The sequence below is a fragment of the Ursus americanus genome, chromosome 20 (assembly GCF_024610735.1).
Source record: "Ursus americanus isolate L20-20 chromosome 20, mUrsAme1.1.p, whole genome shotgun sequence".
Classification (NCBI taxonomy): Eukaryota; Metazoa; Chordata; class Mammalia; order Carnivora; family Ursidae; genus Ursus; species Ursus americanus.
Window position 1 is genome coordinate 28,518,183 of NC_142146.1, and position 25,545 is coordinate 28,543,727.

At 39.2% G+C, this 25,545-nt stretch overlaps 1 protein-coding gene across 10 annotated transcripts in view; it reads left to right on the forward strand.

Moving 5' to 3' along the window:
• The window catches only part of NEK11 (NIMA related kinase 11), a 245,937-nt gene that overhangs the window by 14,973 nt on the left and 205,419 nt on the right, over positions 1 to 25,545 (forward strand). Inside the window, exon 1 of one of the 10 annotated variants that reach the window (XM_087870199.1) lies at positions 22,963 to 23,016. The exons of the other annotated variants lie outside the window; for them this stretch is intronic. The gene's annotated coding sequence lies outside the window, so the exon portion shown is untranslated. Of the gene's footprint in view, positions 1 to 22,962; positions 23,017 to 25,545 lie in introns of those variants that run through there. 10 annotated transcript variants of the gene reach the window in all.

The window sequence follows — 25,545 nt, forward strand, 5'->3', positions numbered from 1 at the left end:
ACTTCTCCCATGTATGGTGGGCCACTCAGCATTTTCATTAAATCTTGATGGACGTTTCCACTTTTCTTTTAGTTTGGAGAAACCCTTAAAAACCTCATTAGGTTCCCTGCCTTCCCTCAGGGAAAATCTGAGGAAGATTTTTGGTCCAATAGCCCTCCATTGCCTCACTCCCTTCTCTCCCATCTCATTGGCCTTGCACAAATGCAGATACTGTGGATTTGGGGGCAAGATCAGCCAGTCTACTTTTTATGAAATTGGATTTGCCGTATCAGCTGCTTTTAATTCATGTTCTCTTTCAAAGATATTTCAGTACTATGATTATTGAGCTCTAATGGGTAGTTTTATTATTTTTAGAATTGTTTTACAAAGGAAAATTATAAGAAGGATCAATGACAGATGTGTTTAACAATACTTAGGGAAGTAACATTGCATCAAAAACTGGGGATGTACTGTATGGTGACTAATATAACAAAATAAAAATTATTAAAAAAACCAATACTTAGGGAAGTAAAGCATTTGGGTATTTGATATGGATGGGACTTGCTGCGTATCTGAAGGAGACTTTTAGTAAGCCTTTAAAAAAGTTGAGTTTTGAGCTCATAAGCATGAGTTACGTTCAAAAGTTTTTGAAAACTGAGAAAAACAGATTTCCTCAAGGTAAAGCTTATATTGGCATTATTGTGCTAGCCTGGCATAATCTTAAAACCTCTGTGTGGATGTATGTCTGTATACACATACACACACATGGAAACGATATATATGTATATGTATACACAGAAGTGTGCACGTGCACGCATGTGTGTGTAGAATACATTCTTGATTTTACAGTGTTTTTTTTTTCAACACTAGTTTCAGTAACAAAGGTTGCACTCGGCTGATAACAAATATCCTTCTTTGATGGATGAAGAAGTCAGGGCTCAGTATTTCATAACCGCACTTAGACAGACACTAGAGTACCCTGTGGGGATTTCTACTTTATAAAAAATCAGAAGGCATTAATATGGCCCCTCGTTGAAAAGCCCATACTGAGAGGCACTAACTATACCCATGCCTCTGCAGCGTGGGGTAATTGTGGGGTGTCCCCTTGGCAGCTGCTGCTGGCTTCTGTTATGCCATTAGCTAGGCTCACTCCAGGATTCCTTGGAAACTGTGTGCCTGCCTGAATAATTTATTACCCAGTGATCAATTATTCATAACTCATTATTACAACCGAAATAAAACCTAAAACCTCAAGGTGGAATCATTCTGCCACTTATGAATATCCAGCAGATCATCAGGAGATTGTACTAGAGTCTGAAGTCCATGCGGTCGCCACTGCCTGTTTGTTTCTCTGAAGGGATTCCAGAGAGAACAGCCTTCTGAAACGGATTCAGAATCGATGAAAGCAGTAACAAATGACTCCCTGCTGGTTGTGCTGTATTGGTTCATCTGTTCACACTGTTTGTCTTTTTAATTCTGGCCTTATTTACGCCTAGAAATAAAACTTCAGTTTAAGAGAATTTCGGAGACATTTATGGCACTGTTGGTTTATTAAACCACTCTTAGGAAGTAAACGAGGATACAAAACTTGTCCTCAGAATATCTTTCAGGGCATAAAATGCAGGTGCCTATAGTATGTTTTATCGACATTAGTCATACTGCATTTGCTTGTTCCGTTAGAGTTATGTCTGTGTTGTATTTTATTTATTTATTGGACCATATCTTTAATATAAATAAATGGCACATGTTTTTTTCACATATATAAAAAGCATTTTAATAAAAGTGCTATGAAAGTATAACCAAAAGAAGCTTAATTGTTATTTTTTTTATTCAGGAAGTATAATAGGACATTTTTTGGCTTAAGCAAGACTGATTATTCCTATTTTTTAAATAATCACCAAGCTTTTAAAAATGTGTTGAAAATAGTTGGAGAGTTTGAAATTCCACTTACTTTGGGCTGTAAAGCAGAGGTTTGCCCTTGGGGTTTGCCTTGCCCTTGAACACTCTGTCATGGAAGAATGGGTAGAAATCTCTGATGCTTCACACTTGGGGTTGCCATTTTGGTATTGTGCCACTTTCTGTGTGGTCACTTCCAAAAGTAAGTTAGTACTGATTTTGCGCATCAGAGTTCTAACCCCAGCTTATAGATAAAAGTCCCAAACTGTTAAGCAAGCATTTTTTAGTAGAGGTTCCAGATTTTTTTTGTGTTGAGGTTGGTTCTTCAAATGGAATGAAGGCTATATGTTCAAACAAGTTTTAAATGGCCTAAACCCATGTCTTTCACACTAAACCATGTATATGATGTCCAGATGATCCAGCAAGCAGGAATTTAAATATGGATATCGTTTAATGTATGGGTATTTTAAAAAAGTTAGGCCAGATGTGAATATATCACAGAGTGAAAAATTTACATGATTTTTAAATGTTTAATATAATTTTAATAGGTTACACATTCATATGGCTTAAAAAATATAAAAAGATATACTGTTCAAAGTCTCTTCTCATCCCTGTCCTCCTTTTTCTGAGTTCCCATCCTCTTCCCCAAAAGGTAACCACTGTTAAGAATTTCCTATGGATTTTTCCAGAGTTGCCATATGCATATGTAAGCAACTCTGGAATTCTTATTTTTGCCCTTTGTGATAAAAACTCACATTTTACACAGTCCTGTTTCATGCTTTTTTCACGTGCCACAATATCTTGGAGCTTTTCCCATGTTAATATTAGAGAATGTTCCCATTCTTCGTTTTAACAGCTGTAAAATATATTCTGCTGTATGCCTATACTATAATATATTCACTTTCCTGTTGATGTACATTTGGGTTGTTTTTAATCTTTTGTTGTTAAAAACACTGCTGCAGTGAATAATCCTGAACATTTGTCATTTCACAAACATGGCACTATTTGTTGCATGAATTTTAAAAACAAAGCATGAGATTTCAGATGTTCTGCTTTGGCAAGCCCCATCTCAGGGGTCTGAATTTATCCTTCTTTGCTCTTAGAGGTATTTTGCTGGAAAAGTTTGAGAAACACCACTGGAAACTTGTTATTGAGGCCTAGTGGTGGGATATTTTTCACTTTTGGAAATAACTTTGCTGTGAAGTGATAGTGACAACAAAGTTACTTTGCCATCCTGTGTTTCCTGGAGGTGATGTAAGAAAATACATGTAAATCTGGTGGCACATTATTTATAAGCAAACATCACGTTGTAAAATTGTCTAGTTCGCTTGTAGGCATTTGATACAATGAAACATCAATAGCTATGAAGCACCAAAGGGTGGTACCTTTGAGAATGATAATAGGTGTTCTGTATAAAAAGGAGTTCCATGATTAAGTAAGTTTAGAAAACACTTGGTTCCACAAAGTTAAACCAGTTTTTTTTACTGAGGGAGTCTTCACAGACTTAAATCTGCTGGCGTAAATTATGACTCTTCAAGAGCTTTTCCCAAACTTGTTCAACCACTGAAATCCCTTTTTTTCCAGGCCACTCTTGCTAGCACTAGAGTAGCAAGGAGCCCAATTTAGGAAATGCGACCCGTGCCGCACACCATGGGTGCATGTTGAAATTAGTGGTTGTGAACTTATGTTGTATTTAAATTTACAAACGATTTAGGAAGGGGAATAAGAAGGAAAGTCACTATTTTGAAACTGACCGTCATGAGCAGCAGATGGTGGTAATGTAACATGCAGACCGACTATTAGCACACGGCAGCGTCTCCAATGACAGTATTAATTCAGGGTCCATAATGTCATCTTCATTTAATTACAGTCTACCAATATTTTAATTTCACTGGTCAAATGAATAAAAGGCTAAAAATAGGTCATTAATATACTTTTAATTTCTTCCTAGGAAAAGCACAAGTTGGCTAAGAAATAAATTTGGGGAAATCTTTTTATTTCCTCAGACCATTTTAACTGGCATGGTTTAGTTTTTCTTGTTATCTTTGTATTACATGGACATTTCCTAGTTTATGGGTACACAAAGATGTATGTGTGCTGTGTCTTGAAAGAAAAAGCCACGAATTTAGCCAGACTTAACTCTCCTCTGTCCATGAGAATGGCAAAGAACAGTTTCATTTAACCAGCATCTAGTTGATAGCTGCCCAAGAGATGAAGCAGCTACAGTCATTGTCCTCCAGAAAATGGCATTTGGGCTGAAAGTAGGATGTGAACTCAAATAGCCCTATCAGAAGGGCCCCGAGGTGAGAGGGATCAGGGTCTCTGAGAGGCTGAGAGAGATACACGTCACTTCCATTCTTCTGAGGTCTATTAAATATAAAACTGTATAAAACAGGGCAACAAAAAATGGGTGTTTTAAATTTAAATTTAACACCCCCAAATTTAATATGCAAAAATGCAATGCACTGTGACTATATTGCTCCCAGGATAATTACAGAATTAATATAGATTTTAATTCCTGGTATATTACAGTTGGGGTAGCCCCGAATAGGGAAATACATTTAAAGCTGTATGGGGAACATCTTTCCGAACTGTCAGTGTATCTGTGAGACAGAGGGTGTCATTTTGCTTGGAGCTCTTATCAACAGTCAACATGTGAAGCACTTCATGAATCTGCAGCACTGAACAGAAGGCCGTTTTGGCCACTTTGGGATAAGCCCTGATGCAAAAGATAAACCTAGTCCTTTAGTCCTTCCAGTGAAAGACATCTGGACCCACTTGATGGACATGGAATTGCTGAAAATGGCCAAGGGAGGGGTTTTACAACTTAGATTGGTGAGTGTCCCCTGATATGTGAAACTACAGTTGGAAATGACCTGTCAAAGGTGCACTTGGGCAGCATTGCACCCAGTCCCTGCCACCTCCTCACTCCAAGTTAGTTAAACTTGCTTTACTTCTATGGTAGCAGAAAGACGAGCCTCAGGCAAGGGTGATATCTTAATAAACTGGCCAGGCCATGTTACCCCTGGGGACAGGAGAGCCCTGACATCTTCCTCTTCCCTGGGTGGGGAAAGATCACTTTTTTGATTTGAAGATCTGTCATGCCAGGTTCTACAGGAAACAAACAAACAAACAAACAAACAAACCCAAAGGGATCCAGTTTATATCAGCCAAGTACTTAGTGCAACAGAGTCATTCAGTCAGTAACAATTAGGAAGCAGTCTTTACCTTAAGTAACCTGCAATGTAAACTCCTTCATTCAGTTTTTGGTCAATGGGTAGATCGCTAACCATATCAGGTGCTGTCCTAGGCATGGGATACAGCAGCAAACACACCAAGTCATGTTCTCAGGACATTCTGGTGGGGCTGTGGAGAGAGAGAGACAATGAGTAGTGCTACGAAAGATAGGCAATGATTTAAGTGGTATGGAAAAAAATAAAACGGAAGGATAGGAAGTGTGGGTGGGTGTCTATCTGATAAATGCTAGTAGATTGTATTATGTTTGGTGTTAAAATGATAGTAAATAGTGACTGACAGAAACATCCAAGACAAAAGATCATTGGAAGGAATTTTGTAGCAAAACCTATCACTAAAGCTCTTGTTTTTCCAGTAGCAGAAGGACACAACCTTTCTCCATATGCTTATGTTTCTGTATCTGGGCAATAGTGCACAGAAACCAAGTATGCTTTGTGTTATTCAGTTCCTTTTCCCTGGAGAGTTGGAGCCATTTTATAGGGGAATAAGGATGACTGTGTATTGAGAGAAGTGGCCCTCAAGTTTTCTTCTGAAGGATTTTAACCTCATTTCACTGCCTCGAGGTCACTGGAGACTTTTATGAAATCTCTGGCTAGCACTTCTCTCCATGTCTGTCTCATTGTGTCTTTCTCTCTGCTCTGCAGAAGAGATTTGACACTGGATGAATAGATTCTATGGAAATGGGATAGGGAGATCTCAAAATGGATAGCTGTCCCTGTTCCTGCCCTTGCAGACAGTCTCCCTAGATATGTTAGGAGTTCAGTATTTTCAGAGGGGCATTTAGCTTTTCAGGCTTTGACTTCATTCATTGCCTGAAAAGATTTCGTTTCTGTTTCAGTGGCCAGCACACTTAGGGTTTTCCCCTGGCCACGGTCAGTGATATGGAGGCCCTAAGGAAATTCCTCCAGTTGGGGCCTGAAAATCTCCAGATACCTTCATTAATGGTTTCTTTGGGGGAGCAGATGGATCTAATGTGCAGTGACTACTGTTTATTATTCTTTTTTTTTTTTAAAGATTTTATTTATTTATTCGACAGAGATAGAGACAGCCAGCGAGAGAGGGAACACAAGCAGGGGGAGTGGGAGAGGAAGAAGCAGGCTCCCAGCGGAGGAGCCTGATGTGGGGCTCGATCCCATAACGCCGGGATCACGCCCTGAGCCGAAGGCAGACGCCTAACTGCTGTGCCACCCAGGCGCCCCAACTGTTTATTATTCTTAAGTGTTACCCTGAGATATGGGTATTCTCCCCCCCTCCCAAAATATGGGCTATGTGTTTCAGTGAGGGAAAATGTACACTCATAGGAGTTTCAAACTCCTGACCAAGTCCCTCTTGGTCAGAAATCATGGCAGTGTGCTATCTACGGTTCTGGGGGAGATAGAGAGAAGCTTGCTGTTGTATGCCCAGATGTAGAGCTGGGTCATCAAGGGTCCCCAGTTTCTTCCTTGAAAGAAGATAATAAAGAGGGTCAGAACAGATGCCCTCCACAGAGGCAGGCAACCTCTCCTGTCATTGGTCCCCCATTTGAGGGAAAGCAAAATCAGCCCTGGATCAGGGCTGTTCAGACACCGAAGAATCCGCTCTTCAGAGGTCTGAAACTGTTGGTGTAAAATCTAGATATCACTTATCATTGTATTTTATGTAAATAAAACCCATTGACTCAGCTCCATCTCTTGAGGTCTCAAAATTTCCATCCTGGTTCCCTTAAATAACTTATACTATAATATAGACAAGACCCCTAACTTGAGATCCTAAGACTGTCATTCCTATTAGCCCCTGATCCTCACAAACGTGTCTGTCTGGGTGATGAATTGTCCCAGGGTACAGCGGAGGTGTTGAGGAGAGGTGATTAGCTCAAATCTGCACTAGAGAACTGAGACCAAATATAAGATTTCCTGGATCTTTACTAAGGATTTAACCATTACATTTTGAAAACGAATTCTAATTGATTAAAGATGAAGTTTTAAATTTTCTTTTGTCTTAATTTTCTGTGACTATAAAATCGATCAAAGTTGATCTAGAAAATACCAGACATTTGTCTTTTTATATTGTTTCCCATTAATAATAGTATAACTTTACCTTTTAAAAAGAATACGTACTTAAATAGCACTGCTTTGTTTGATTTTGCAGTTCTATAAGGATGGCTCATATGAAAAGGTTTTTTAAAAATTCCAGGTAAACTACAGGGTATTACTGATCTCTAGTTTAGGAGAACCTTTAATTGACACTGAAAATGCATTTTCAGTGTCATTTTAAGCATTGTTTTTCTTTGTTCCTATGAAAATATGTTTTATTTTTTTATTTTTAAAAAAGATTTTATTTACCTATTTAACAGAGGAAGCACAAAAGCGGGGGGGAGAGGCAGCGGGAGAAGTAGGCTCCCCACAGAGCAAGGAACCCAATGTGGAGCACAATCCCAGGACCCTGAGATCATGACCTGAGCTGAAGGGAGATGCTTAACTGACTGAGCCACTCAGGTGCCCCTGAAAATATGTTTTAGCTCATCAAAACTATGCGTTGCTTCACATGTATTTCAGGGTAGTTTTTCTGGAGCTGGAGATTCAAATACAAGAGGAAATTTTATTATACACATTAATTTCATTTTTTACATACATTCTTAAATAGGGTAAAGCCATTATGACTCAATAGTTATTTCCCTGACATAAGTTAGAAATTTAGAAGTGTAACCCACAAGAAATAAACCTGATTTTAAAATGTTATAAAAAACCCATCAGAGAGTCTTGTCATTCACTGAAGCTCTGTCAATGTGCATTTAATTTTTCCATGTAGCCCTTTCAGGAACTGAACCAAATTAAGATCCGTCCACATGGTGTGAGGTATATGTGTATCCAAGTATGCACACAGTGGATTCCCATCTGATTGGCTTTTTCTACTGACTCTAGAGTTAATTTTTAAGTGGCCCCACTGGTGGTAGCATTGCTCTGAGCACCTGATTTGCTTCAACAGATAAAGATGTTTCAGTTCCTTTAAATATTCCTATGGCCTCCTGGCTTCCTCATCTGTAATCATCGTCTTGTACCCCTTCCATGTTAAAAGCATTTATAGCAGTGATAGACACATAGAGGATTGGCAGGTTTGAGCCCTTCCTCGATTTATCAAAATGTGTAAAAGTAAAATAGACCCAGTGACCAAGAATGAGGTTGATTAGTTTAGCAAGAGTCAACTATAAATAGCTTTTGTGCTTGAATAATACAGGTGGGACTGGCTACATCATTTGTGGGGCCTAGTACAGAATGAAAATGCAGAGCCCTTTGTTAAAAATTATTAAGAATTTCAAGCCAATGACAGCAGAACACTAAACCAAGCACTAGCCCTTCTAATCATTGGTAACAATTTCACTTCTAGATGTACACCCAAAAGAAAACATATGTCCACACAAAAACTTGTACAAAAGTGTTTAGCAGCATTATTCATTGTAGCCAACAAATGGAAACAACACAAATGTCCATCAGCTGACAAATGGATAATAAAATGCAGTGTGTGTGCGCGCGCACATGCATATCTGTATCTCCATACAATGGAGTGTTATTTGGCTATGAAAAGGAATGAAGTACTGATAAAGCATAGATGAACCTTGAAAACATTCTGCTAAGTTAAAGAAGCCTGTCACAAAAGACCACATACTGTATGATCCATTTATATGAAATATCCAGAATAGGCAAATCCACAGAGACAGAAATCGCAGGTTAGTCGTTGCCAAGAACAGTGATGTTGTGGGGGTGGGGAGTGACTGCTAATGGGTAAGAAATTTCTTTGGGGATTGTATTAGTTTTCTAGACTGCCATAACATAAAACCACAGACTGGGTAGTTTAAACAACACTTTCAGGTCTGGAGGCTGGAAGTCCAAGATCAAGGTGCCATCAGGGTTGGTTTCCTCTGAGACCTCTCTCTTTACCTTCTCACTCTGCTTCACATTGCCTTTCTGTTGTGTGTGCATGCTCCTGCATGTGCCCTTCGTGTGTTTCTCTTATAAGGACACCAGTCGTATTGGAAATGGGCCCAACGCTAATGGCCTCAGTTTAACTTTATCACCTCTTTAAAGACTTTCTCTCCAAATAACCAATTATATTCTGAGGTATTGGGAGTTGGGACTTCAACATATAAATTTGGGGGGCAGGGGACAAAAAATTCAGTCCATACCAAAGATGATAAAAATGTTCTCAAATGAGATGGTGGTGATGGTTGCAAACCTGTGGGAGTATACTACTAAAACCACTGAATTGTACACTTTTTAAAAGTGAATTTTATTGTAGGTGAATTTTATCTCAGTAAAGCTGCTATGAAGAAAAAATAAAAACAAATCGTACATGGCTCTTGCTTTCAAAGAGTTTACAGACCAGTCATGTCAACGAGGATATAAAGAGGCACTTTCAACCCCTTGCAGGGTAGGTATGCTAGATGGAGGTACACTTATCCCATTTTTATGGAATGGAGAAGACCTTGTAGAAGACAGAGCATAGGATCCAAATCTCACAGGAGGAATATGAATCTGGTAGACAGAGGTGTCCAGGCAGGGGAAGTAGAATGAGTGAAGGCATGAAACCCTGGCATGTACAAGAGCTGTAGGGTGTTGTTATCCTGTCCCTCCTTAGTCTGTCTGCTCTCAATATTATCAATGTCTTAACTGCTAGAAAGAGGTTCAATTACTAATGAAGTAGAAAGAGTCTTGGCTTTAAGTCAGACTCTTCTGCGTTCATATGTTAATCTCTCCACTTACTTTGGATAATTAAGTTAATCAGCCTCAGTTTTCCCATCTGTATGGTGGAGAAAATAATAAATATTCTATATGATTATAAGTATTAAATATAAATATCAACACAGCAAACATTTCTAACACATTTTCATAAGTTATTGCTCAAAATATATTAGTTCTGCCCCTCTCATTTCTCTGTTCCTTGGATAACCTGATTTTAGCACTCCTAAACATCTTAATCATCATTCCTTGGGCTGACTTTGGTGACAATATTTCTTTTGAAATGAGTTTCCCAGGCCTGATGGAACCAAGTATATTGATACGACAACCTTTCATACATTTCAGGATCAGCTTGGAACCTCAGGAGCTCTTAGCAGTCACATCATATTGGTGTCTCATATGGAATCTTGGGGTCAGCTATTCTCCTTCCCACAGAATGGTCAGCCATTTTACTCTTAATTGTTTCATTCAACTTAGATTTGAGAATTTGATTTCCCCACCTGTAACTGTGGAACCTTAGGTTTAGTCTTGCAAAATTTAACTTGGGTGGTTTCAGCTCACATTTCAGCTTCTTCAGTTACTTTGAAAAATTGACTCTGCCTGTGTCTATTGATTATGCTCCCTGGCTTTGTGTCTTCCACAAACTTGGTCAATGTGTCTTTTCGGGTCTTCATCCAAGTCATTAATAAAATGTTGGTGAAGATATTGTTAGGGATGGATTCTGATAGCATTATGAGAGGGAACATCTGCAAAGTGGCCTGAGACCCAAGACTCCAGCATGACTGGTCTGCTTGTTCAACCAGCCTTGAATCCACGTGAAGATTCCTTATCTCCCATATTAAAAGGATATCACAACACTCTTCTCATTGACATCTGTTAACATGACTTCATCAGATGGGCTGAAATCATGATATACCATGACTAATTGCTTCTCTCTCATCAACCAATCAAATAACTCTCTCACAAAAAGAAATTAGGTTAATTTAGTATGGCTTATTTTCCATAAGCCCATGTGAGTCCCTGCTGGCCGCTGCTTCATGTTCTAAATGCTCACAAGCCATCTGTTTAATCATCAGTTCTTCAGCTCTGCCAGAGATTCGTGTCAGTCTTCTTGCTCTACAATTTCTGAAAGATTCTTGTCATGAAAATTGGAACATATACTTTGCAGGGCATGGAGGTCAAGAGAGCGCCTCTCCCTTTTTTCCTGGTTATTCAGATTATCAACCTTGGTTCAGAGAATATATATCTTTGAGTTGTGTTCCCAGTTGTAATTCATTTGTGTCTCACTTTGTAAATTCAGAAATCAGGATCCCATAGTGGGGAGGTGCCCAGGATTCAGAAGTGGGGTCTCAGTTTCATTATTACTAGGTGTGGTTTGCCGCTTAATTGCCTGTGTCTTTAAATGAAGGTCTATATCTTAGTTTCTTCATTTCAGAAGTGAGGATTATAATAGTCTCTTAACACAATGCATGGTGCCAAATCATTGGTCCTTACACGGCACTTGGTATTGTCATAATTGACACCATCACTATTTTAGGGTTGGATGTTTTCTTATGATTATCTCTTACCTTGGCCTGTGGTTCTCTTTTTAAGATATTTATTTCATCCTTTGAAGGTGCATGCTGCTTTCTTATAACTTGTAATTATTTGTCTTCCCTCCTGCTGGATTGTAAGCCCCTCAAAGGCAGAGGCTGTGCCTCAGACAAGTAGAATGTCTTGCACAGTGCAGGTGCTTTATATATAGGTACCAAATACAGAAACTGGGATTAAGGTAAGAGTTGAGAAGGCTTTCTTAAATTAGACATCAAAGTGCATTATTCCATATGTAAGTTGGAATTCTGTTTCTGAATGAGTTCTATTTAAAAAAATCTCTGATGTCATCCTTGGGGACACTTCCACTGCTATGTGTCTAAAATGAAAACTGGCTTATATCACAAAGGATCCGGAGATTGAAATACTCTCTTGTCATAGGCAAGACATTACCATCAATATCAGCAACAATAGTAGTAATAATGGTAATCATCATACATTCCAAGAAATTTGGAATTCAATTTGAAGTTCAACTGTAGCCACAATTTTTGGCCGGCATATCTGTGTTCTCCTTTTCCCTGTTTCTTAGTTCCACCTACTCTTGCTTGTCTCAATTTTCTGTTTTATTATGTAAGTTATATCAAATCCTTTGTGGATGAGGCTGAGTAGAAATACATTAAAGTAATAGATTATGTAACAAGACGTGTTCAGAGGGCCAGTGGGCAGCTGTACCTTATCACTACTAGAAACCGAGCAAGAGAAAACCAATGCAAAGTGCAGCTTCAGGATGTGGGCCAAAACTGTAAGGGAGGTTTTGCTAATGGTGTTTTAAAACTGGCTTTTGGCGTTTTGGGGTTTGGGGATCCTCTTCGTGTTGGCATATTCTCAGGAGGGTGTGTGGTCAAGTCTCACAGCTTCTCTGGGTCCCAGGGTCCTTATCTTTAAAGTGAGGGGGCTGGACCAGCAGCAGTTTCCAAATCTTTGTTGTCCAATGAGATCTCATGCTTTGTGGGTTGGGAGGGGAATACATGTCCTCTCATTTGGGCTGCTCTTCAAACCCTCCCTACCGCCAGGCCTTTAGAGAACTCTGGGGGCTCTTCCACACTCAGCCCTGGCAGTCTTCTGGACCCCTACTGGCTCTAAACCTTACTACTCAAAGTGTGGTCCCTGGGCAAAGCAGCAGAGGGCATCACCTGGGACCTTGTTAGGAGTGTGCAGTCTCGGGCTCCCCTAGGCCTGTTCTGGAACAGATTCCTGGTGATGTGTGTGCATGGCAAAACGTGAGAAGCTCTGCTCTGAGATCCTGTGTCCCTTCCTTGAGGCTTCTTCAGATATCACACTTCATGAGTCTAACAGGTTTTTTTTCTTTCATTGTGTGGACTTAACACTTTGATTTATCCTCAAATAAATTCTAGAAATTCAGAATCTCTAGAAACAGTGCTGGTAGAAAGCCATGCCTAAGACTCTTTTTAGTGTCCTTTGCTCTGTGCTGTGACCTGAGGAGGTGGTCTCCTGTGCTGAGTTCCTGTGGACTCCTTGGGCAGGTGGGACGAACTCTGCACAGCCATCTCAGTGAGGTTCAGCAAACACGAAGGTTCTGAAGCACTTTATTTAGCCAGGCTCCCCTCCACCCTCATGACTTGGAAATAGGAAGACCCGTGTAATCAGAGACGGGCTAGTCATGTGTCCCCATCTCCTCCTCTTACACAGCCGACTGTGACTTTTTGTGCATTGCAAATCAATGAGTGCAGCCATAAGCTGTCATTCAGGGACACTAGATCCTTCCTAGTAGTAGATTCTGATTTGGCCTCTGTTGGTAGATTAAGCCCTGGCTTTCTGGTGCATAAAAACAGATTTTTTTTTTTTGGCATAAGCACTACTCAGCAAAAATGTGAGACCCAGAAACATACTTCCATACTAATGGAAGTATGCTAATACAGAACTTCATTTTCCTCCCTTTTCACTTCAAAATTAAATATAGTAATCTGCTTTATGCTGTAGTCAAAATTTTAGCTTAAGTCCATATATTAGATTACCATGATGATGAAATGGTGACTGAAGTTTAGAAATACCGACTTTTTGTTATTTTGCCTGTCTCGGTGTTAACTTGCAGTCAACCAGCACCTGCTATAAATAAAATTAGGGAACTTTATTTCACTGAAAGCTTAGATTATTTTTTCATTTTGTTTTCGTAGCACCAACCTTCTTCTTTCCTCGATCATAATTTAATTCCACTTTAAACAGAGTTTATCCTATGTTGGTTTTTGCCTAGTCAAGAAAATGGAGCTAATCAGTTTTTGTTGCGTCTTAAAACTCAATTTGTCACTGTATCTTGATTTCATGGTAGGCTTTACATTCCATCCAATCATCTCATTGAAATCCACAATTCTAGCATTTTTCTGTCATGTTCAAAATAAAAACCTGACATGAATTATGCATTAGAATATTGCATTTTGAATATTAACCTAACATTAATTGTAAATTTGGAGCATATAACAATCATAACAAAAGCTAACCCGATTATCTATGGTAAATTATTCTTTCACATCCTTACTGACATTGTCATGCTCCTTAATTTCCTTGCTGACAGTAAACACAATCTTTGCTCTAAGCTCAGTACTTAGTATGCTAAAGTGTAATAGAGTGAATGAGTGATCGTTGCATAGTCTTATGTTATCAATATTTATTTTTGTTTTTAGAGCATATTAATACTCCATCTTTTAACAATTTTGAATTAAGTGATTTTGTGTAATTTAACTTTTGAAAACTGGCCCCCTCTCACACACACACACACACACACACACACACACACACAATTACAACTATAGGGTTGTGGCACTTAGGACAACCTCAAAATTAGATTTCACCACCTTGCTAGGAAAGGTAAGTCTTGAAAAACATTGTCTTCCTCTTCTTCATGATCTCATCCCATCTCAGTCCAAATCTGGGGTTCTATAAGTGGCAAAGATTCCTGACTATTGGTAAGATTGTCTATAACATTCAAATGATAATTACTGAAAAATAGACATAACCTTATTAGTACCTCAGCAAGAGCAAGACCATTACTCAAATCACTACGAAGAGGTTTTGGGTTTTGTTTTTCCCTTTTTCTCTAATGCTAAGGAGGGGAAGAAAAGAGTAGGTGGCAGGAGTTCTTGTTCTTTGAAAAATGGTTTGAGAATGAGAAAGTTGCAGACTGTCTTAGTAGTACGTACTGAAGATCTTCATACTAAAGCTAGAGAGGAGAAACAAATTTGGAGACAAAGCAGATTCTTTGGAATTGGTAGTCTCCTCTTTCAAGAGGTAAATGGTGGCTCTGCTGTAATATGCTATATGATCTAGGATAAATACTTAACTTCTCAAGACCTTAATAGGTTGAGGTGCTTTGATCTGTTCTGAGAATGTCTTGCCTAGCTTTGAAATTCTATAAAAACATAAAATCCATTCCAAAATTGGAAAAGAAATTGAATAAAGGGACAGGATATGGAAAACTGGGTAGCTTTGTGCCTCTTTTGGGCCAGGTCATTGCAGTGGGTGTTATCATCTCTGAGATAATGTGAAGCATCTGTGCAAAACCATTTTCCAGGTTGTCATTTTTCTTTGTCAATGCTAACATTATTATCAGCTCCCATAGGTAAGTCAGCTTCCAGATAAGGGCTATTTGGCAATAAACTTCCACTTTCTGATTGATGTCCAGTGTACAAACTGAGATGCCTCTGTAAGAGACAAAATCATGCATAGGAGTTGTGATCCCTACTACCTTTGCAACAGTGCTTGGTGTGTTGTTGATTTTGATCACTGTTCAGACATTTATGGAATATACACTATGTGTGACTAATTGTCCTAGACACTGAGAATACAGAAATGAATGAAATCTAATTGTTCTCAGTCTGGGAGTGGAGCTGAACAGAATGGTATGAAAGTACGTAATTGTCAAAGTTACACTTTCGACAGTGGAGGTAATGAGCAAGATGAATTTTGAAGAATGAGGAATATGCAAGCTTGGTCCTGTTCAAACATGTGAGGCACTGCCAGGTGCTGGGAGTTCAATAGTGAATTAAGTGTGACCCTGACCTTTAGGGTGCCTGCAGTCCAGTAAGGGAGCTCATATGAGAATAGATGTTGTCACAGGATGCAGTTAGAGAATAGAGGAGAGGCCCCTAACTCAGCCCTGGAGAGGTCTAGAAAGACTTTCAGATGAAAGTGTCCCATAATGCCATCTATATGAATAAATGTCATGGATAGTTCTTAGAACTTTATTTTCCTTCTTCTAAAAATTGTAATGATCAAGGGAGGGAAAACTGAATAGGAAGAAATCAGAGAGGGAGACAAACCATGATAGACTCTGAACTCAGGGAAGCAAACTGAGGGTTACAGAAGGGATGGGGGTGGGGGGATGAGGTAACGGGTGAGGGGTATTGAGGAGGGCACATGTTGTGATGAGCACTGGGTGTTAATATACAACTAATGAATCGTTGAACACTACATCAAAAACTAATGATGTACTATATGTTGGCTAACTGAACATAATAAAAAAAATTGTAATGATCAACCTTGTGCTTCTAACACCTAATGACTTCATCTTAATTTCTTAAGTTGGAGGCTTCAGACCATGAAAACAAAGTAATTCCTTATATTAGTGATTTTTTTCTCTCCTCTCTATCTCCAGGAAATTATAGGAAAAAAAAAAGACTTATTAGTATCTATGAAAGTATGTTTTCTTAATTTTAGGGGAGAAGAGGAGGGAGACCAGAAATTTTAGGAAATTTTTTTTTATCTTTTTCACTTCGTTGATTTATATATTTTGTATTTTTTGTTCTGCTGAATTATCCATGCTCTTTACTTCATTCTTTCCCTTCTTACTCGTCATTTTAGATTACTCCTGTTTGCTCTCATAGCTCATATATCTCTACCCAAGGGAAGGAAGGGAACACTGGTGAAATTTTAATCATTTTGAATTCTGATACTTTTTGATAACTCCTAAAAATTTTAACATTTGAGAATTTTGAATTAATGACAAAAATTATATTTTCAAATTAAACAAATACCATGTTGTCCTAGTTTCCAGATTTACTATTGACAAATAATTTCTAGTCATTTATTCAAATATTTTTTCTTACTATAGATCTGTTTTTCATAGTTCATTATAGTTCACTTTGTCATGATTTTTTAAAGATTCATACCAATGTTCAAGTAGAAAAGAGCCATCATGCCTTTCGCAGTTTAAATTAGGAGACTTAGTGCTTTCTAAGTACAAATGAGTGTTCACCAATTCTTCATCTCTGCTTCTAATCTCTTCTTCTTTAAAAGTCTTCTTTTCCTTCGTGTAACGAAGTGTTAGTATCAGGGTGTCTTTAGCTATCAAAATGGCTTAAATAATAAGAAGATTTACCACCTTAACGAGGAGTGTAGAGAGAAAGCAGTTCCAGGGTTGACAGAGTCAGCAGCTCACAGCCTCATGAAGGACCTTGGTGCCTTCTGTTTTCTATCATTCAGTCTGTCATCCTAAGGTGGCTTCCTTCGTGACCCCACCTGGCTGCCAAAGTTCGAGGAGTCACATGAAGAAGATGATGACATGCAGAGGCAGATTAAAGAAGAGTTTTCTCCCACACTTCTCTTTTTATCAGTGAGGAGCATCTTTCCCAGAAAACTCCCAAGAGACTTCTCACATCTCACAGGCCAGCATTACGTCATGTTTAAACTAACCACTGGCAAGGGGAATAGGATTTCATGATAGACTTAGGTTAATTATGATTCACGCCAGGGGCTGAGAAAAGTGTCCTCCTCTTTAGAGTATATGATGGTGGAAGTGTGAGGAGACGGGTAGACAGTCATCAGTGTCTCTTAAAATAATCAAGCCATAATATTCAGTGAGTTGGCTCGTCTGTATAAATAAGAAAAATAGAATGGCCTGGCCACTTGTATTGAAGTATAGGGGAGGGGCGCCTGGGTGGCACAGCAGTTAAGCGTCTGCCTTCAGCTCAGGGCATGATCCCAGAGTCCTGGGATCGAGCCCCACATCAGGCTCCTCTGCTATGAGCCTGCTTCTTCCTCTCCCACTCCCCCTGCTTGTGTTCCCTCTCTAGCTGGCTGTCTCTCTCTGTCAAATAAATAAATAAAATCTTAAAAAAAAAACAAAACAAAAACAAAAACAATGAAGTATAGGGGAGAAGGGAAGGGGAGAAGAGGAGCCATAACTAGTTTTGAGGGGGAAATTAGAGTTGAATCTAATACATCCCTGGTTATAAGGAGAACTTTTGGAGACTATAGAAAAAAGCTCCAGAAAGCTGTCCATCATGAAGGGAATCCACTCATTTTTTTGGCTAAATGAGAGCAAAAGGCAACTTCTTAATGAAGCTTTTGATGGAGTCCCAGCAGCTTTTATGGAGGCTGTGGTTTAGAAATGGGGGAGGAAATAGACACACTGTAGTGAATGCACAAATACACAGGCTTTCTCAGCACAACCAAAACAAATGCTGGCTTTTGTAGTTACCTAATTAATTAATACTCATGGATTTCTTGGCTTGGCTATAGACTCTTCGTTCAAGACAAAAGAAAAGCCCCTGGGAGAAAGGCAAAGCAGTTAGACATCTTATTGTCTTCTTCATGTGACCTCTAAGGAGTCCTCAGGAAAAGGACTGGATATGGCACATCCTGAGGCCAGTTCTGTTCTTGCACTGACACCAAGAGATTCTCCGCAGAGAACTCGGAGTGAGCACCAGTGCGGTTTCCAGCCTCGAAACATGTACTCAAGCCTACTTCTATTTTTTTAATTTTATACAGATGGGAAAAGTCATTGAATTCACATAATTATTAGAAATTTTTTATTTGGGCCATATTTGTCTTCAATCCTCCTACTCCTCAAATTTCTATTTACTCTCTTCTTTCCTTAAAAATAAATGGCAACTTGCATAATTTGTTATGGTACCAGCATTGAAACACAGCATGGAAGTTGTCACCACAAGTGACAATATAATCTAGACAGGAGCCAGGGTAGCATATTTGCCAAACTAAAATGTCTGAAATAATTCTACTTTTATTTATTTGCTCTTTGTTTATTGTCTGTATTATTAGTTATTAATTATTCATTTTTTGCTTGTTATCTGTATGCAGTACTCCTATACACTGCTAATGTGTTTGGAAACTAAATCAGTTTTGAAAAGCCTACGGAATGGAATTTATCTGTAGGTTATAATTGATTTTCAGTTTCATTATTCACTACTAACCACACTTTACTTTGTCTAGGAATGACTATAACTTAGCCATCTTTAGGATATAGATAAAATCGACTAGAATTTAAAATGGAGGAACTTTATTTTTATCCTGTGGAAGACAGGCTTGGTGCCCTACCTGTATCCCTTGGGCAATTAGTGTCTGCTGTGCATGGATCCAGCCTTCAACTGTCAGCACCTGCAATGGTGCCTGAGGCCTCTCTCGGGCCACTTAGGCCAATGCTCTGGCAGGGTGAGACAATGGGGGAGTTAATACTCCCAGGGAGCAGCCTTATCGGAGAATGAAGGGAGTTGGTAGTCCTTGCCCCTTGGGCAGGGGGACTCAGAGGCGCCTATTCTACACTGGCTTCCAAGGTTCCTTCACAGAATTAAGCTCCAGTTGCCCAACTTGGTAATATGCCTTGATCAGCTTCCCTTTCCTCCTTATCTCACCTCCCCACTCCCTCTCACTGCTTAGTTGACTACTGGTACACAAATCTTTGTCTCAGGGTTTGCTTCCCAGTGACCCCAAACTAAGAGAATCCTCTAGAGCAGAACATGGCTTAATGGGACAGTTCCTTACATTTATTTTTGAGATCTTATTATATGAAACATATTTGGATAAAAACTGAGGGTAGATAGATGGGTGAGGAGGAAGGAAGAAAAGAGTGATCTGTGAGCCTGCTGGTTTTACAGATCTTTTAAAAAGTACTGCTACCTATAACATTTCATGCTACATTCCATCATATATACTCTGGGTGTGTGTGTGTGTGTGTGTGTGTGTGTTGGGGGAGTGAGGTGCACATGTGGTATCTAAAGAATGGTGCATAGGTAGAGAAATTAAGTGGTTTTTGTAAATAGTTCTCTTTTTTAAAAAAACTCACATGCTTATTAACTTTCATAAACTATTCAAATAATGTAAATATGGACATTCCTCTCCTGGGTATTGATTTACATAGGGCAAATAGTAAAGAATGGTAAACTCATTTCTTTTGCTACTTGGGAATCCACCTAGAGAAAAGGTAACTCTGCATAGTAGTTTGCATGTGCAAAAGTGAGTGTTCTGAGGTGCTAGTCTGTAGACTTTGCGTTTTCTTCTCTCCTCAAAGAACAATTAGGGATCCCCACCCAACACCCAGCTCTATTAGAGCATTTATCATGAAGTTGTTCAACTATTTTTATACTCGCTGACCTTTCCCATGGGACTGAGCTCTCTTGGAGGGCAAGAGGTTTATCTTTCTTATCCTTGGATCCCCAGGCATGGCATGGTGTTTGACATATAGAAGGTGGTCAGTAGCTGGTCAAGTAAAAGAAGTATGGAATTTCCTATCTTAAGGTGTTTGGTAGTGACTTCCCGGGGCCTTGTACGGAGTCTGAAATCGGGCTCTGCTCCTCAGTACTGATGTCTGCCATGGGCACTTGCACTGCACTGTCATGCCATTTGAGCCCCCAAAACCCTGCTAATGCTTGTGATCAGGGGTGGAGAGGAAAAGACCGGGTGAGTCAGAGTTCTAGTCCCCAAACGAGCAGGGATCAGGAATTTAATGGTTAAAAACAAAAGCAGCTCATAGATTATGACCTATGGTGGTGACCCATAAAATAATTTTGTCCTTTTCTCGGGACAGACATTAAAATATGCTTTTTCAATTGCTGAGAGAATAAACAACTGAAATAAAATAAAATTCCATCCTAGTATACTTTCCACTACTACAAATTTTTTTTCAGCTACTCCTTTAGGTAACTTTAGTTCCTGCTGTTTCTATTTTTTAATCGATGTACCACTTTTTTGAATCAATATCACTCACTGCCATTATATTTTCTCATGTCCCTTTACATTTTAACTTTATATATTATATTAAAGAGTATGAAATAACTTTAAAAAAGGATGTTTTGTACTCTTATGATATTTCTCCCCATAAAAGATTAAGAAATACTGTGGCCTTAAATCCCTTAGAGGATCCTACATTTTAAACCTTGAATTAATAAATGAAAATTAACCGAAGTGAGTCAGTTTTGGAGGTTTAGTTTTCCTGGCCCCAAAGTATTTACAGTGATTTGTGGTAACACCTGAATGTGCCTATTGCATTGGTCAGGGCTCCCCGGTTCAGATCAGAGCAGCCACTGTCTGAGGTTTAAGCAGGGGGGATTTGTTCCAGAAAACAGATAGCTCACAGCAGCAGCAGCAGGAGGGCTGGGGAGCAGGCGAAAGGCTGACTTTCCAGGAGCATCAGCCAGAACCTGAAGTGGCTTGCTGCCTCTTCCTCCAGGGCCATGCTGTTTTCTGTGACTTCTGTGTTAACAAAAGGGAGGCCCTGCGCCCACCTGTTTCCTTACTCAGCTCACACCCACAGCGAAGTTTCAGGTGGGTGCAGCTGACTGGTGGAAACTAGGTCATACCCTGATACCCCAGCTCAAGGGAGGTGAGAGATGTGGGGTTTGTTAGCTTGTCAGTTTTTGTGTATTTTTTTCTATCTGGGGAAGGCAGGACCCACAGTCCAGGAATCTGTTGCAACATCAGGAGGCTGTCCTAAGATGCGGGTAGCCACAAATGACAGGTTTCTGCTATGATAATGTCTCATGAAAATAGCAGCAGGCAAATTGTGCAAACTGTTTGCCTTCTACTATTAAAACTGTGTAGCAAAAAGATGGGACAGAAATACACATAATTGTTAATGCTGATTATCTCTATGGTGAATTACAGGTAATATTTTCCTTTTGTTTAAAAAATTTTATATAAGGATACTATATTTCCTTGTAAATTAGAAAAAAATGAGAGCTTACCATTTAAGAAAGGAAGATCAACATAATTGCTGCCTTGCTAGATCGATGAAAACGCTATTTAAAAGTCCTGAGCACTGGGTGTTATACGTAACTAGAACACCACATCAAAAACTGAGGTACCGTACAGTGGCTAACTGAACATAATAAAAACAAAAACAAAATAAAACAAAGTCCTGAGCAGATTTATGTTAACGACACTGAAATTAAAATACAAAGCAATCCATCAATCAATCAATTAATCAATCAGTCCCCCCCAATGAAAAGTCCTGAGCAGATTTAATAATCTCTCTTTGTTAAACAGATGAATACTGAATCAAAAAAAAAAGCAAACAACAAATAAAAAACTACCCTCACCTAAGCTAAAATTGAAATCTGTTTCCTTTGGCTCCATCCCCAGTGGGTGCAGTAGCTGCTGATCACATTAGAGAGTCATAACATCTTAAACCAGGAGAGCCTCAGATGTCATTTACCCCAACTTCATAGCATTCATCTCAATTTGAAGTTTTCAAAAATTACGTATTTTCGCACACTCATGTACATTTATCTATTTGTTTAATATTTGTCTTCCCCCGTAGACACAAGGGCAAGGCCTACAAATCCCCAGTGCCTGCTACACCATAGACACACAGTAGGTGCTTACAATATACGTGCAATGCAGGATCATTGATGGTTAAATCACAAGGGAAGGGACCACAGCTAGTTATCTCTAGACAAACTGCAAAGACTTCCACCATTACCAGCTGACTAGCCCTCACTAGGATGGTTGTGGCTCTGTGGGACATCATTCTGCTGCTCCTCATGCTCACTGGGATACAGAAGATTCCAGAACTCTTTTAGGCTCATCAGTTTCCTTGCCCCTTGAAGACCTTTTTTCACTCCTACCCCTTCCTGGACACACGAAACTGTGAGGGTCCTGCTATTTTTTTCTGTCCCCTACTTTGGAAAGAGAACACAGTTCTTCTGCTCTTAGTCTTTTCTACCTGTCTTGGAGTTCTGTTCCTACCCTCCTTTCTGGACCCCGCCTAGGGGACATGAACTGTTTTCAAGGGCTCAGCAACACCTCACTTTCTTGCTTTCCTTTCATCTCGTCCAGAGGGTCTCTTTCTCTCCTGGAGGCAGGGAGGACACTCACCCACTGGCCAGGTGTTCCTCCAGATCTTTTCTCCAGCCTTGGTCTCTCCTTTGGAATGAAAAGCCAGTGACTTTTTCTCTGTAGTTTGTGAGATGTCCTCTTTTTCCTGAGGTGGCATATGCTGCTGGTTCAATGGGGAGCAACTGAAAGAATAAGAGGAAATTTGAGAAAAACAATCTCAAAAATATAATCTGCCTCATATATATCATGAGTGTCTGAATTTTAACGGAATGAAATTAGCGACAGTTATCCCAGATTTCCAAAGTCACTCTCCAAAGTTTATCAGTTCGCTACTGATTCTAGGAAGAAAGAAGCATGCCACTTGGGAAAAAGAACAGAAAGTTTGTAAAATGAGTGAGTCTTCAGGGATGCTGCTTGTTTTTTGTTTTTTATTTTTGCTGCTGTCATAAAGTTTCTCCTGAACAGTTGAGGTTCTGATAAAATAAATATCTGTCCTGTTATTTAGGAGTGGGTGACAGTCTGAGAGTCACCGAGCAGGTGACAAGCTGTCCTCGATTTGGTAAGTTTCCATTGCTGTCTTCAGCTGATATTGATCTCATATTAAGTGATATGCAATGAGAGTTTCCTGTGTCGGTTCAGTGACACGACCTTAGGTAAGGCAGGGAGAATGTCTCTGCGTCAGCGAGAGATGATTATATTAGATATCACCTGTCTTAATAGCCCTACCTTCGTCTGCTAAGCTGTGGGCAAATGAGATTTTATGCTTTATCGTCAGGCTGCCAGACAGGACTCAGGTAACTATATGTAAAATCTCGTGCTCTGTTGCACAATAGTTGATGTTTATGAGGAAAAATAAGTATTTTTAAGCTTTTTATAGTATTTGTTCCTTCACAGCAAGAGAATATTGCAATTTTGTGCAAGGCTTTATATTGTCATGCTTAACCACTGTGACTTTTACAACCACATGTTAGCTGGGCAGAGTAAATTACTGGAAAAGCACTATGAAGATGTCATTGAGCTTTGCCTGCTGTGTGGTAATCTTCAGAAGTTACAGGAAAACATAGCCGCCAATGTCATTTCAAGCTCCTTTTACTAAACTAACAGCCTGAGATACCACTCTTAATAACATGAGGTCATTTTTAACCAAATTCTTGATGGAACAGTCTTCTTACAGAAAATGTTACCAAGCAAGCATTTCTCTAGAATCCACTTCATGATCGATTAGAGGCCTCATAAAGTGTTCGATACCTAACAAAACCAATGTGAAAGCCCCATCAGTGGAAGGGAACCAAATGTTCCAACTTTCCAAGTTGCAGTCCTAGTTGAAGACTCCTGTAAATGGCAGAGCAGAGCCTATGGGGCTCCTGGTGCAGGGCCATCCTCTCTAATGCAGCCAGGGCCTGCCGTGCTGGTCTTTTAGGGGTGGATGAGTTCATACTGGAAAGACCATGCAGAACATTTAAAATGAATAAAATGCTGTAAAGGACTCAAGTTTTAGGAAAACTGATTTCCCAATAAGAGCCATCTTGAAATAGAAGGTTCTCCTGATGAGAATTTTGGAGAATAGACGCTAAACACCAAGCTTTTATTGGTCAAGAAAAAACGCCAAATGTCATCCAACACCTGCTAGGAATCAGGTAAAATAAGGATACATTCTAAGTTTTCCGGCATAGTGTCTCAGCTTCTAGGACAGATGGTCTCACCTAGAATTTTTATGAAATGTTTGCCACTGAGAAATGGGATGGGCAAAAACTACAGGATACAGGGCTGACTGTAATATCTAAGCTTCTAGGCCCTGAGTCTGAACAAAGAAACAGACTCTGTCTCTGGTATTGCCTGAGGAAATTTCTTCCATAGTAAAACAACCAGGGAAAAGTCTTATTTGAATCAATGAAAAGTTTGTAGTATAATTATGTTTTTAAGGATGATAGGAGCTCTCCTATCCAGTGTGATTGGGCCTGGTACTTGGGTAAACAGAGTAAACAATTTTTAAGTGAAATGACATAATGAAAACATATCAACTTAAAACACACCATTGTACATTTCTTCCCATTTTTGTGATGCACAACCAACATCTAATGTTTTCTGATTAGAGGTCCCTTTGTCTTTTTTGCATAAACTACATCCGATATATGTTGTTTTCCAGGTTTACCTTCTTTAAAATGGAATGAAAATTTAGTAATCTGACATCAAAATACTCAATTTTTACATTTTTAGCCCAACTCTTTAGCACTATCTTGTCAATTATTATCAGCAATTTTTTTTTGCAACTTGTTACTAACAAGTTTTTTGGCAAACATTTAACTCAGTTTTCCTCGCAAAGATAACACTCATACATATCCTTCGTCAGTTTGTCATATCTAAGTCACAAATTTACAGTAACAAGCACAACTAGCATAATCAAATTTGGGAATAAGTACAATGACTCGGGTAAGCACACATCTCGCCTGGAAGGAGCAGAAGTTAATGGATGTGCCGGAGAGCACCTACTAGGCACAAGTATTCTCTACAGCAAGGGCAACCACCTGCATCTGTTAGAAAGAACTAGAGAGCTCTGGTTCATCCCTGAGTTGGTTGAAGGGCCTTTAATTAAGACTGTTTCTACTATAAATACATTTTCATTAATATGCATAGGTTGTAACTCTTAAAGAACGTCTTTGCAAAATGTGTTCTAGTATGGGTTCTGCAGAACTTGCCCTTAATGAATAGCTAGCGTTCACTTATAATCAGCAGAATCTGTCTGCACACATAATTGGTGCTCTAAAGTGCTTTTCCCCAGCAATCTAGTTTACACTTGCTACTATAATTGGTTTGTTCATCAGATGATTTTTTTCTCAGATGGGAAGAGATAGTGTTTTGGTCCACTCCTCATTGAGTTATCACAGTTTTAAAATTAATAATTTGGAGATTTAATGAGCTCTTTTTCCATTTATACATGCTTGAAATCCTAAATACCTCTCTATCCGTGTTTTTAGATTTTTTTTCTTCACCTAAATACCGATAGCAATAAAGTATGCTATGCCAAGAATAGTTTAAAAAAGAAACTAAATAGCTAATGGCCCTATTGATAGTAAGTTGTTAGATTTGG